We start from the raw sequence: 13588 nt of genomic DNA, 5'->3' as shown, positions 1-13588 counted from the left end.
TCGCAAGCCGCAGTTTGCAGACCACTAAGATAGACAAACAGGTCAATAATGAAACAGAAAAGAGAGTCCAGAAATAAAACCACACATATATAAATAGATTTTCAACCTAGGTATAACCTAGGTACAAGGAAATTTAGTGAAAGAATGGTCTTTTAAACAAATGGTTCTACAACAATTGTATTCCATATGTAAAGAAATAAAAGAAATGGCATTTGATCAGTACTTTGTCTTATACATAAAAATTAACTCAAAGTGGATGATAGATCTACATGTAAAAACTAAGACTTCTAGAATATAGGACAATGGCTTTGTGATATTAACTTAGGCAAAGATTTCTTAGCTAAAGCAACAAAAGCACAACCCATAAAAGAAAAAAATTATAAATTGGACTTTATCAAAATTAAGAATGTCTCTCTTTAAAAGACACCATTAAAGAGAATGGAAAGAGAAGAAGAAAATATCTGCAAATTTTATGCCTTAAAAATGACTTACATCCAGAATATATAAAGAACTTCTTAAACTCAGTAATATGAAAACACAGAACCCAATTAAAAATTGACAGAAAATGTGAAAAGACACTTCACCAAAGCTATATGGATAGCAAATATGCTAAGCATCACTAATTGAAGTGAAAATTAAAAACACAGTGAGATACCACTATAAATTAGAATGTCTAAAATTTAAAAGATTGGCTATACCAAGGCTTGATAAGGATGTGGAAGAACTGAACCTCTTATACACTGTTGGTGGGAATGCAAAATAGTACAGCTGCTTCAAAAAACCGATAGTTTCTTTAAAAGTTAAGCATGTACCTACCATATGATCTAGCCATTCTACTCCTAGGTATTTATGTAGCCAAGAGAAATAAAAGTATATGTCCATACAAAGACTTGTATACAAAGTTTCACAGCAGTCTTATTTATTACCAAAACTGGAAATAATATGTCCAACAATGGGTGAATGTATCTTTTAAAGTTATTTAAATAACCCACTAGGAGATATATATATATTATTGATTTCAGAGAGGAAGAAGAGGGGGAGAGGGATAGGAACATCAATGATGAGAATCATTTATCAGCTGCCTCCTGCACACTGAGGATTGAGCCCACAACCCAGGCATGTGCCCTGACTGGGAATCAAACCATGACCTCCTGGTTCATAGGTCGATGCTCAACCACTGAGCCACGCCAGCCGGGCAATAGGTGAATGTATTAATAAACTGTGGTATATTCATACAAAGGAATATTACTCAGAATTAAAGGGAAATCAACTGCTAATACATTGAAAACATGAATCTCAAAACAAGAGATCAACTGAAGGACTTGTATGCATGCATATAAGCATAACCAATGGACACAAGACACTGGGGGCAGTGGAGAGGGACGCCTATGCCAGGGCAAGGTAGGGGAGACCAAGGGGAGGTCAATGGGGAAAAAAAGGAGACATATGTACTACTATTTGTAATACTTCAAACAATAAAATAAAATTTAAAAAATAAAATAGAAAAAAATAAAAAATTAAATTTAAAAAAGAAAGCAAAAAAACAACTGATATTGAATGAAATAAGCATAACTATATACTGTATGATTCCATTTATATAAACTTCTAGGAAATGAAAATTAATATGTAATGAGAGGAAGATCAGTGGTTGTCTGGGATGGGGGTCAAGGAGCGAGGATATGAAGAAAGCTTTAGGGGTAAGGGATATGTTCACCCTCTTGTTTGTGATGGTGGGCTCATGAATCTATACATATGTCAAAACTTAACCAATTGTACACCTTAAATATGTACAGTTTATATGTCAACTATATCTCAATAAGTCAGCTTTTAACAAATATGGTTTTAACCCAATAATTAATAATATTTCATAATACAAACTGGGCCCTAATTCATTCATTAAAAAGTATTCCTTATTAATAATGTTCATTTTGTCATAAAATTCATAGGGCATCCTTATTTCCAAACTATTAAGAAAGACTAATTTGAACTGGCAAAATTCAGTAAATCATAAAATAAATTTCTTATAAATCTCTAAACAATATACATTTTTTTCATTAAGAAAACTTAAAATAAACTAAAAAGAATAGCAAACCATGTAAACTGTTGATTTTATTTCAAGTAGGATTAAACAACAAAAAGTGCTGTTATCTCCTTCCTAGTATAACTGCTGTTACAGTTTTATAGTCAATCCTCTAAAACTGATTAAAGCTGACCATAGAAAGAAGCAACTATTTCCCATGAGGAAATGCTCTCTAAATAATGTGAAGTTAAACAGAAATGTCTGGGGCTTCTCTCTGAATCCCTCAGCACCTAGACAATCACCACAAACCTCTCCTCCTCATCAAAGCCTAATGGGAGAAACAATCCAACTTCATTAAAGGAAGCCTACAGAGGAACCTAAAGATTCTGGCCAAGTCTCCCTGACATCACCAATAATGGCTTAGATGGCTGGACCTCAGAGGGATCTTATTCCAGGCCCACAGTTTGATTTTTACTTGTGCTCTGTAGCATTTGAGTTCTTCAATTAGCATTATATAACTTCCTGCTTCCTCATGGTTTAGATACCCAAACTCTCAAGTCTATCAGATACTCCAACAATTACTTTCCTTCATTTGAAAGATTTTTTAAGCCACAGGGAACAGGTAACTTCCTACTATATCAGCCTACTTCATCACTTGCCCTTTTCTTTATCATCATCACAATACTTATGTTGATGGTCTGATAACCAGTGTAAATGTTGAAATCAGAACCTGATTTAGGGAAGTGGCATGATGTAGCGTGATGGAAGGAATATGGGCTTTGGCAACAGACAGACATGGGTCCAAACTTTGGTTCTAATATGTATTGCCTTATGACTCAAGTTTCTCAATAAAAGAGTCAAATTATCTTTCTCAATGGACGAATACTGGTATTAAATGACACAATGTATGTGAATTACTTGACAGATAGTAGGTGATCTATTAATTATAATCTCCACAATACATCATAATTTTAAATAGTGGGGGAGAAAGGTAGTGTTTTTGGACTAACAGTCGACTAAATTTGACTAATTCTAGCCTCAACACAAAAGTTAATCACATAATTGCAACTCTGGGGCACCAAGTTCTTGGGCATCAAGTTCCTACTATGGTTCCAAATAAAATGCTATCTGAAAAGTCCTCATTGTCAAATCTTTCTATCTCCTGTCACATGACACAAAAGGAGCATTTTGTGCAGTTCCACCACCACCTTCAGACTAATAAAGACAACAAAAATTCTGGCCAAGTCTCCCTGACATCACCAATAATGGCTTAGGTGGCTGGACCTCAGAGGGATCTTATTCCAGGCCCACAGTTTGATTTTTACTTGTGCTCTGTAGTATTTGAGTGAAGATGAACTTTATCACAGCAATTCCTCAGATTAAAAAAAAATTTTTTTTGAAGGTTAAAATAGGAGGACACTTTAAAAGTTGAATTTTTACGGAGTGGATCCAGAGACACGGAAGCATGAAACAGATTGCAGAATCTCAGGAAGGCGGAGGACGGTGGATGGATGCGAGTTAATCAACCAAAGACCTTGTATGCATATATGCATAACTCATGGACACAGAGTGGGGTGTTGGGGGTCTGGGGTGAGGGGGCAAGGGGCGGGGTGAGTTGGAGGGGGTCGATGGGGGGAAAAAGGGGGGAATTTATGTAATACTTTCAACAATAAAGTTTTTTTAAAATAAATAAAAAAATAAAAGTTGGATTCTATAAGGCTGGTCCTATAACATTACAGGAAAGCAAAGTCTGAGGTAAATGGGAAAACTACAAATAAAAGTTTATAAATCTTCCTCACACAAGAAAATGCTTTTTTATACGTTTTTAGCCCTAAAGATACTGAGCCATCTCAAAATCACTTCCAGTCCAAAACCCAAAATCAACTGATTCATAGGCATTCTGAGATGAGCACTATAGAGTGTGGTACACATGATTCTTTCAAAAACATTTAGCAGCAATAAAGCTCACAAAGAAGCATTAAACCTTTGCCTCAAAATAAAAATCAGCTAATCTAAAAAGTTTAATGCATTAGGTTTTCCACTTCTGATGGATTTTTTCATTAGATTTTCATCAAAATTTGTAGGGGAACCCAAGTATGTGTGCCATGGACAAAGACATGCAATATAGAGAGCATTAGGAAAAGGTGAGAAAGTCTTAACTCTGATTGCAAAGGTGAAAGAATTACTCAACTGCAGAAGGACTAGTGTAAATTTGATTAATATAACCAAGGATCTAAAAAATCAATGAAGTTCAAAATTTTATGTAGAGCCACCTCTTAGGCAATGAAAGTTCTGAAGACAATCAATTCATTAAAAAATATTTCCTAGGCATCTAATATGCCTCTGCATAATGTTATGGAGATAGGAGAATGTGCCTGTGCCTCAGTGGTACTTCTGATCTAACTACAGAATAGAGCACTAAATCACAACGTTAGCAGGCTGAAGCAGAAAAGGCACCCACCCAAGAGTTGAGATTAGAGCTCTAGTCCCAACTCTGCCCGACTCACTAGATGTCTGCCCCTAAGCAAATCACTGAAACTTCTACAGAACTCAATTTTCTCTTTTTTTTTAATCCTCACCTAAGGAGTGAGGACATGTTTTCCACTGATTTTTAGAGATAGTGGAAGGAAGGGGGCGGGGGAGAAAAAGAGAAACATAAATGTGATAGAGACACATCCATTGGCTGCCTCTTGGTTGTTCCTGCATGCTCCCCGACCTGGGGCAGGAATCAGACCTGCAACCCAGGTACGTGTCCTTGACAGGAGTCGAGTCTGCGACCCTCTGGTGCACAGGCCGACGCTCTAACCACTGAATCACCCTGGCCAGGGCTCACCTAGAAAATTGCTAAAGGCTCTTCCACTCTGGGTCTATTAAGCCAAGTAAAAGGACAAGGGAGAGGAAATGGGCCTTAGGACTGGAAGGATTTAAATTGACTGAGAAGAAAGGATATTCTAGGGCAGGAGCATAATGGTAAAAATGAACATACCTTGTACACAATTTCACTTATATGAGATATCTGGAGTAGTCAAAATCATGGAAACTGAAGGTAAAAGAGTAGGTGCCAGGAGCTGAGGGAAGGAGAAATAGGAAATTGTTCAATAGGTAGAGTTTTCATTTTGCAAGATGACAAAGTCCTAAAGATCTGTTACACAACAATGTAAATATAGTTAACACCACTGAACTGTACACTTCAAAATGATTAAGAAGGTAAATTTAATGTTTCTATTGCCACAATTAAAAAGAGAGTCACAGAAATTAGTGTCCTAGAAGTCACACACTAATGCAAAAACATTTCAAATCAACTTCTAGTTTCTAATCCTAATCTCTAAAATTCCTTTTTTCCCAATTAGAAAAGTGAACATGTATTGCTAGTGGGACATAGAGGCCTCCCCAACAATAAAGCTGAGGGAGCATGTTGAAAAAAATGAGGAAAGAGAAGACAATACAAATACTAAGCAATAGGAACAATACAAAGCAGGCTATTCAAACACAACCTAATTGTGTCATCTCCACAAGCAATCCAGCCTAAATCCATCAAGTAAAACCATATACATAGATAAAGAAAAACTCCTCAACCTGTTCCCAAGGCCCAGCACCCTCCAGCCCAACTCTCCAGCCCCCTCTCCCACCAGATTCTTCTACACGCTTCTTGCTCCATACATGGAGCTGTACTACAAGTCCCTAGTCCTCTTTTTTTAAAAAAATATATTTTATTGATTTTTCACAAAGAGGAAGGGAGAGAGATAGAGAGTTAGGAACATCGATGAGAGAGAAACATCAATCATCTGCCTCCTGCACATATCCTACTGGGGATGTGCCCGCAACCCAGGTACATGCCCTTGACCGGAATCGAACCTGGGACCTTCAGTCCGCAGGCCGACGCTCTATCCACTGAGCCAAACCGGTTTCGGCCCTAGTCCTCTTCATGAACTGTGACATCACAGGTCTTTGCCCTTACGGTTTGCTCTGACTGGAACACTGCTCCTTTCCTGTATATCCTTCAGATTTCAGTCCAACTATCACTTCTGTGACTTTCCTAACTCAAATACTTGTCACAGTTTTATATTTGTGTGATTCTGTGATATCATCTGCTGAGGACAGGGACCATGTTTGCACTCAGTCCCCCTCATGTCCAAGCACAGTGCCTACTACCAAGTAAGCACTCAGTTGGTTGACTAAGTGAATAAATGGGCACTAAATCCATAAGGAATGAATAAGTCTCCTTAAGAGTGTGCATCTTCACAAAATGAATCTTTAGAGAATGCCCAAAAAATTGAGCCTAAAGTTCCTATTCAACTCTTTAAAAAGAAAAACAAGCCCTAGCCAGTTTGGCTCAGTGGATAGAGCATTGGCCTGCAGACCAAAGGGTCCCAGGTTCAATTCTGGTTAAGGCACATACCTCAGTTGCAGGCTCCTCCTCCCTGGCTCAGGCCCTGGTCAGGCCTTGTACAGGAGGCAACCAGTCAATGTGTTTCTCTCACATCAATGTTTCTAACTCTGTCTTTCCCTCTCCCTTCCACTCTCTCTAAAAATCAAAGAAAAAATACCCTCAGGTGAGGATTTAAAAAATAATAATAAAATGAAGTAATTAATTTTAAAAAAAGAAAGAAAATAAGTCAACTCAGATTCATGTACAGGCATACCTCGAAGATGTTGCAGTGTCAATTCCAGACACCATAATAAAATGAGTCACAATCTTTTTGCTGGTGGAGGGTCTTGCCTATCATTAGTAAAAAATGCAAAACCTGGGAAGCACAATAAAACAAAGCAAAACAAAACGAGGTATACCTGTATAAATTTCTCTAGCCCTTCTATGCCTCTAGGCAAGTGCTGAGCATCCAAGGCAGATATTTTAAACACACAAACAAACATACATACACATGCAGATACACACACACATACACATACACATATACATACACATACACATAAACCCCATAGGTAAACTATTTCCTGATCCAGTGCCTGCTACATAGTAAGCATTCTGGAAATATATGTCAAAATGAAGAAAGCAACATTTCACAAGACTAGTAAGTATGTATGAAACAGTAACTCTACTTAAATTGTGGTGTCTTATCCTATCTAATAATAGACAAACATGGTAATTGACCATACCTTCACTACACCTCCCATTGGCTAATCAGCGTGATATGCAAATTAAATGCCAACAAAGATGGCGGCTAATTTGCATACTGCAGGTAGGGCGGGACAGCGCCATCCCACCTGCCCTGCCACCATCCGGGCCTGCTATCTGTGACCCAGGACGGCGGGCATCCGTGTGCGACCTGACCCGGGGCGGCTGGGCAGTACAGCAGTGATCGGCCAGCCCACCTGGCCTCCATCCGGGAGTCCTGTGTGCGACCCGACCCAGGGCAGCTGGGCGGGGTGGTAGCGATCCGCTGGCCCGCCCGGCTGCTGTCCAGGCATCCCGTGTGCAACCCGACCCGGCGCAGCCGGACGGGGCAACAGTGATCCGCCGGCCCACCCGGGCGTCCGTTGTGCGACCCAACCCGGGGCAACACCCCAACCCCCGGATGGACCCTGCCGTGTGCGCAACCCGGGGAAGCGGGGCAGGCACCAAGGGATCGGGCCTGCCATCTGCCACCCGGGGAGTGGGCCTAAGCCAGCAGGTGGTTATCTCCCGAGGGGTCCCAGACTGTGAGAGGGCACAAGTGGGGCTGAGGGACACCCCCCATACCCCCCTCCCCCGCCAGTGCACAAATTTTTGCGCACCAGGCCTCTAGTATAAAATAAAAGAACAACTACAGAAACAGAATAAGGACTCTAAGTTTCAAAGTCCCCATTATTAGTCTCATTATATTAGTCCCTTATAGTTCCACATATATCAAACGCAAAATATGCCAGACAGATTTGTACTAATAAAGAAATAGATACTGCAATCAAGTGGCCTTAGAAATTTAAATAAGTACTATAAAATGTCATATGAGACTATTCACCAAACCCTTAAGAATACGAAGAAACTATTTAGGATTCCCTATCCCCTCCAATATGAGTAGTAGACGTTGTATCTATGTTTTAGAGAGGAAACAAATAGTACCTATACTTTAGAGATATACTCCATAAACATATTCCTTAAAACTCAGACCCATACTAATCTCTCCTCCCGCTGATTTTGCATTTAAATAAATGTTATTTTATAGTTTCCCTAAAATTTAATGTGTGCAGTCTCATGTCTTATTATGCATATAACACTGTAGGTGCTTAATAAATAGTTCTTAAATCAAAATGAAATTATACTGTTTTGAATAATGAATTTTGAGATAGAAACTACTGTATTTTATTCCCAAAAAATAAGTCATTCCCAAAAATTGTTCACATGCCTGTTTGGGTTCTATTATCATTGGATTAAATGTAAAGTCGTTATCCAAAAATGTTACCAGGCCTTCAGACTCAGTTACGGGAGGTGTTCAGTCCCTTGTAGTTCCATATAAATTTCAGTTTGTCTATTTCAAAAATACAGCTGGGATTTTGATATTATGTTGAACCTGTTTTCAAATGTAAATCGGAGATATTAACACCACCTGCCCCTACTTTCTTCAACATAGCAAATTTCACTTGAAACTTCTCCTGAATCTACTCAGTCCCAGGGAGCGTTCCTAACGTAGAAAAATTGGAAAATACAAAATCTTAACTACACAGTATTAACTGCACACCACTAAAGACTGGAATGTTAGTTTCCGGGGAAAAGATCAAATAGAGTCCATTACAGGAGTCTCCACGATCAACAAAACAGATCGAGTCCACCCCTGCGGAAAGCAGCTGACAAACATCAAGTAACATCTTTCTAAGAGGCTGCTGTTCGGACTCCTGAAGCGCCCCATCCCCGCCAGCGCCGAACCTCAGTGTCAGGGCCCCGCGAAGGCGCCCACAGGTGCCCCGAGCCTCGGGCAGCGTCCTCGCCACCGCGCCCAGCCTGTCAGCTGGTTTGCTCCCCGCGCGCCTCGCCGGGCTACCGGGCCGGCCGCGTCTGCCGGGAGCGGGGGCGGGAGATGGGCAGGGGCGACGTCAGGGCCGGGAGGAACGGCAGCGGCGGAGGGCGCTCGCCCCGGGCCGCCACTGGCGCCCCACGCAGGGCCGCAGGGGCCCCGCAGCCCAGGTCAGGTCGGTCCGGGGAGGGGTCGAGGTGGGGCTGGCGGGGAGGGGGCGGGTGGCCTCACCGTAGCTCCCGGGAGGCCGGCGCCGCCAGGATCCCGCAGTTGCTAAGGAGAATGCTCTTCCGGGTCGGGGGCGGGCGCGGCGGGGTCGAGAGCAACGGTGGCCGGAAGGAACCAAGAGCGAAGCGCAGGCTGGTGAGCTGCGCAGGCGGTGGTCTGTGGTGGCTCCGCTGCAGCGGGAGCGAAAGGGCCGGGAGGGGGGCCTCCGCAGCTTCTCCCGTCTCGCCTTGCGGGGGCGACTGGCTGTGTCGGTGGCTCGAGCTGGACGGCCTCAGGGACGCCTTTCTGCCCGGCCCCGACGGGCTCCGGGCCGGCTCTAGCTGCTGGCCGTCGGCGGGCGCCGTCCCGCCCCTGCTCCCGACCCCGCAGCCCGCTTCTAGTCCCCGAGCGTGGCTGTGCCGGCCCTTGGCGGTGACAGGGTTTTACTCAGCGACACCTGCTCAGGGCTACGTGCAGGGCTGGCACTGGGGATGCAGAGGGGCCACCAGGCTGGCCCCTGACCTGGGAATGCCAGGCCGGCGGGAGGGCAGGCAGTGCCTGCGTGCAGGGATGGGCCAAATAAAGGAGGCGCTGGAGCCTGCCCGAGGGGGCCTGTCCAGACACAAGTAGGGCAAGCTGATGGAGAGTCGAATAAAAAGGGAGAGGAGGAACGTGTGTCAGGTCGGAGCCGGCTCAGTGGAGGAACTCAACGGAAAGGTCCTTGTGGTCTATCCAGGGAAGTGTGTAGACAAGAGAGGGCTAAGGAGGAACCTAGAGAGCATCGGTATTGTGGGTGTGAACAGAGGAAAAGGAACCCCCAGAGAGCAGCCAGACGTTGGGTTGGAGGACTGCTGAGGATACCGCAGGAGAGGAAAGCATTTCAGTCAGGGAGTGGTCACCCACGTCCAATGTGGAGGTCAGGTGCCCAGTAGGAAAATCAGAATTCAGGAATACGGTGTCAGAGTCTATAGTGGGGTGAGTTTGGAGTCCACCGCTATATGCTCCATACCGAAACAAGGAGCAGAGGTGACTTTATTCCTGAATACCTTCGTGTTTTAAAGAGCACTGTCATAGTATTTGCAAATTTCAGGATTCCTCTCCTGATAACTGAGTTCCTTGGAGGCAGGAAATACTTCTTACCCTTGCATCTACAGTGCCTGCCACACACAAAAGCTTTGATCAATGTTGTTTAAAGAATACATGAACCCATAAAAGTCTTTGGTGTTCAATGTTCACACAAGTCTTTTCAGAACCCTTAGAGAAACTGCGATGGAAGTCAAATTTGTTTATTCAAGTGTAAAAGATGGGAGAATCCCAGCAGGGGCAGGGGGCAAAGGACGGTGGAGGTCGGGGTTTAATGGGTGGGAGAGGGTCCAATGGATACTGGGATGGAAAATCCAGAAGAGAAAAAGAACAAAGGATTGAAAATTTAAAAGCTGAGTTTTGGGGGCCAGAACTGAAGATGAAGCCGAAGAAATCAAAAATAGAAGCAGGAATAAAGAGCAAAGGCAAGAACAAAATGATTGTACAGAAGTTCGACAGGGAGATCCAGTTCTAATTGGACATTTGAGAGGAAGTGTGGTGTCAGCCAGTATGAAGGCTCCTTGCAGGGCTGGTAGACATAATATATCCCCGTGAGCCTAGGGCTTCCTCATACGGGCCAAAGGAAAACCACAGCACACTTTGGAGTGACTGAGGGGGAAAGACTTGTCTCACAAGTCCATGACTCCAGTACATTTCCATTATATAAACTATTACAATAAGCTTCACCAAAATGTAAGTGTTCTTCTCTGAAAGACTATAAATCTATTCCACCAGCCACCTGTGAAGTAAAACCACAAAATTCTAAGTTGGTTGAAGAATTTTGAAATACCCAAAATATTAGCCAAGGGGGCATAGGTATAACACCAGCAAGACAGGGCCAGAAAATGGTTATAATTTGATAAAGCTAAATCAAATATTGTGTGAACAAAAGGGGCAAAGTCAACCTTTAAGGTAGAAAAAGGAAGACCCAAATACCAGGTGTACCGGTTAATAATGCAGATTTTTTTCAATAGAGTTACACATATGTTGATATATATGCAATTTGATATGTATGCTATTTTGTTGTATTGACAGCAAGCTTCAAAACTTCATATGTCAAATTTTCTGAAAGTGTTGATATCACATATTTTTACACTTAAAAATGTCAAATTTCGTGCAAAAAAACATTTGCTGGAAGTTTTAATTCATTACTTTCTTTTGAAGAAAAGTGCTGCTGTAAGTTATTGTATACTTCGGGAAGCTTATGGTGAACAGGCTCCATCTCAACATACTTGTGAGCGCTGGTTTAAACGCTTTAAAAGTGATGATTTTAATGTGAAAGACAAAGAACGTCCAGGTCAACCGAAAAAGTTTGAAGACCAACAATTACAAGCATTACTGGATGGAGATGCATGTCAAACTCAAAAACAACTTGCAGAAAGAGTAAACGTTGCTCAGCAAACAATTTCCAATCGTTTTCAAGCAATGGGAAAGATTTTAAAGGAAGGAAAATGGGTGCCACATCAACCGAATGAAAGACAGATGGAAATCTGAAAAGTCGTCAGTAAAATGTTGCTTCAACAGCATGAAAGAAAGTCTTTTTTGCATCGAATTGTGACTGGCAATGAAAAGCGGATTTATTTTGAGAATCCCAAATGCACAAAATCATGGGTTGATCCAGGTCAATCATCAACATCGACTGCAAGGCCAAATTGCCTCGGAAAGAAGACAATGCTCTGTGTTTGGTGAGATCAGGAAGGTGTGGTGTATTATGAGCTTCTAAAGCCAAGTGAAACCGTTAATACTGATCACTACTGACAAAAATCAGTTTGAACCACGCTTTGATCGTGAAACGACCAGAATGGGCCAGAAGACACGGCAAAGGAATTTTGCTTCATGATGATGCACCATCACACACTTCAAAACCAGTTAAAGACATGTTAAAAGATCTTGCCTGGGAAGTATTAACCCACCTGCTGTATCCACCAGACCTTGCTCCTTCTGATTACTACTTGTTCAGATCGATGGCACACGCACTTTCTTTTTGTTTTTTTCTTTTGTTTTTTATTAAGTTATTACATATGTGTCCTTATCCCCACATGACTCCTTATACCCCCCACTCATGCTCTCACTCCCCTGTTGTCCGTGTCCATTGGTTAGGCCAATATGCTTGCATATAAGTCCTTTGGTTGATCTCTCCCCCTTATCCCCACCCTCCCCTGGCTTCCCTCCGAGGCCCGATGGTCTGATCGATGCCTCTCCGTCTCTGGATCTGTCCTTGTTCATCAGTTTATGTTGTTCATTATATTCCACAAGTGAGTGAGATCATGTGGTATTTATCCTTCTCTGACTGGCTTACACGCACTTTCTGAGCAGCACTTGAAAACGTAGTACAAAGAAGTGGAAAATTGGGTCTCTGAATAGTTTGCCTCAAAACAAGAAAAGTTCTATTGGACGGTATCCACAAATTACCTGAAAGATGGGGGAAATGTTTAGCTAGCGATGGACATTACTTTGAATAAAGCACTTTTGATGTTTCTCTTGAAATTATCGTGTTTTCTTTGATTACAAAATCCGCATTATTAACTGGTACACCTGGTACATGAAGTATAATAGGTGAAGTTTATCCCACATTGTCCTAGCAGCCTTGAATATAGCATCTAAAGAACTGTGCTTTGTTAAAAAACCAAGGTGATTCATGAGGCTTAACTTGGCTGGATTCTGGGAGATTTCAATGATGCCTCAAGAGATAGACACTTATCATTGCTATGAAGGGCATATTTTTTTACAGAGTGGTTCCCCCAATATTTCAAGTATCCATCTGGCCCCATACTTATAGTTATTACAAATTTATCAAATATTCCCCATGCTGTACTTCACATCTCTGTGACTATTCTGTAACTACCAATTTGTACTTCTTAATCCTTTCACCTTTTTTACCAAGCCTCCCAACTCCCCTCCCCTCTGTTAGTTGTCAATATGTTCTCTATATCTATGAGTCTGTTTCTATTTTGTTCATCAGTTTATTTTGTTCTTTAGATTCGATATATGAGTGAGATCATGTGATATTTAACTTTCTCTGACTGGCTTATTTCACTTAGCATATAACACTCTCCAGGTCCCTCCATGCTGTCTCAAAGGGGAAGAGACCTTTTTTACAGCTGCATAGTATTCCATGGTGTAAATGTACCACTGCTTTTTTAATCCACTCATCTACTGATGGGCATTTGGGCTGTTGCCAAATCAAGCTATTGTAAATTGTGCTGCTATGAACATAGGGGTGTTTCAGGTTTCTTAGGATATATTTCTAGAAGTGGGATTACTGGGTCAAATGGAAGTTCCATTTTTAATTTTTTGAGGAAACTCCATACTGTTTTCTATAGTGGCTGTA

The 13588-nt window shown here is 41.9% G+C and overlaps 1 protein-coding gene across 2 annotated transcripts in view; it reads right to left on the bottom strand.

Annotated features, from left to right (window-relative positions):
* Positions 1 to 9264, bottom strand: part of DIS3L2 (DIS3 like 3'-5' exoribonuclease 2) — a 325776-nt gene extending 316512 nt beyond the window's left edge. Inside the window, exons 1-2 of one of the 2 annotated variants that reach the window (XM_081096258.1) lie at positions 9199 to 9264; positions 5007 to 5088 (exon numbers count right to left, since the gene is read on the bottom strand). The gene's annotated coding sequence lies outside the window, so the exon portion shown is untranslated. Of the gene's footprint in view, positions 1 to 5006; positions 5089 to 8879; positions 8988 to 9198 lie in introns of those variants that run through there. The other variant, XM_081096259.1, reaches the window with a different exon arrangement.
* Between the last annotated feature and the right edge of the window lie 4324 nt (positions 9265 to 13588).

Source organism: Myotis nattereri (genome assembly GCF_964212035.1).
Source record: "Myotis nattereri genome assembly, chromosome: 7".
Classification (NCBI taxonomy): Eukaryota; Metazoa; Chordata; class Mammalia; order Chiroptera; family Vespertilionidae; genus Myotis; species Myotis nattereri.
Note: the sequence above shows the minus strand (reverse complement) of the source record. Positions and strands in the feature narration are given on the sequence as shown.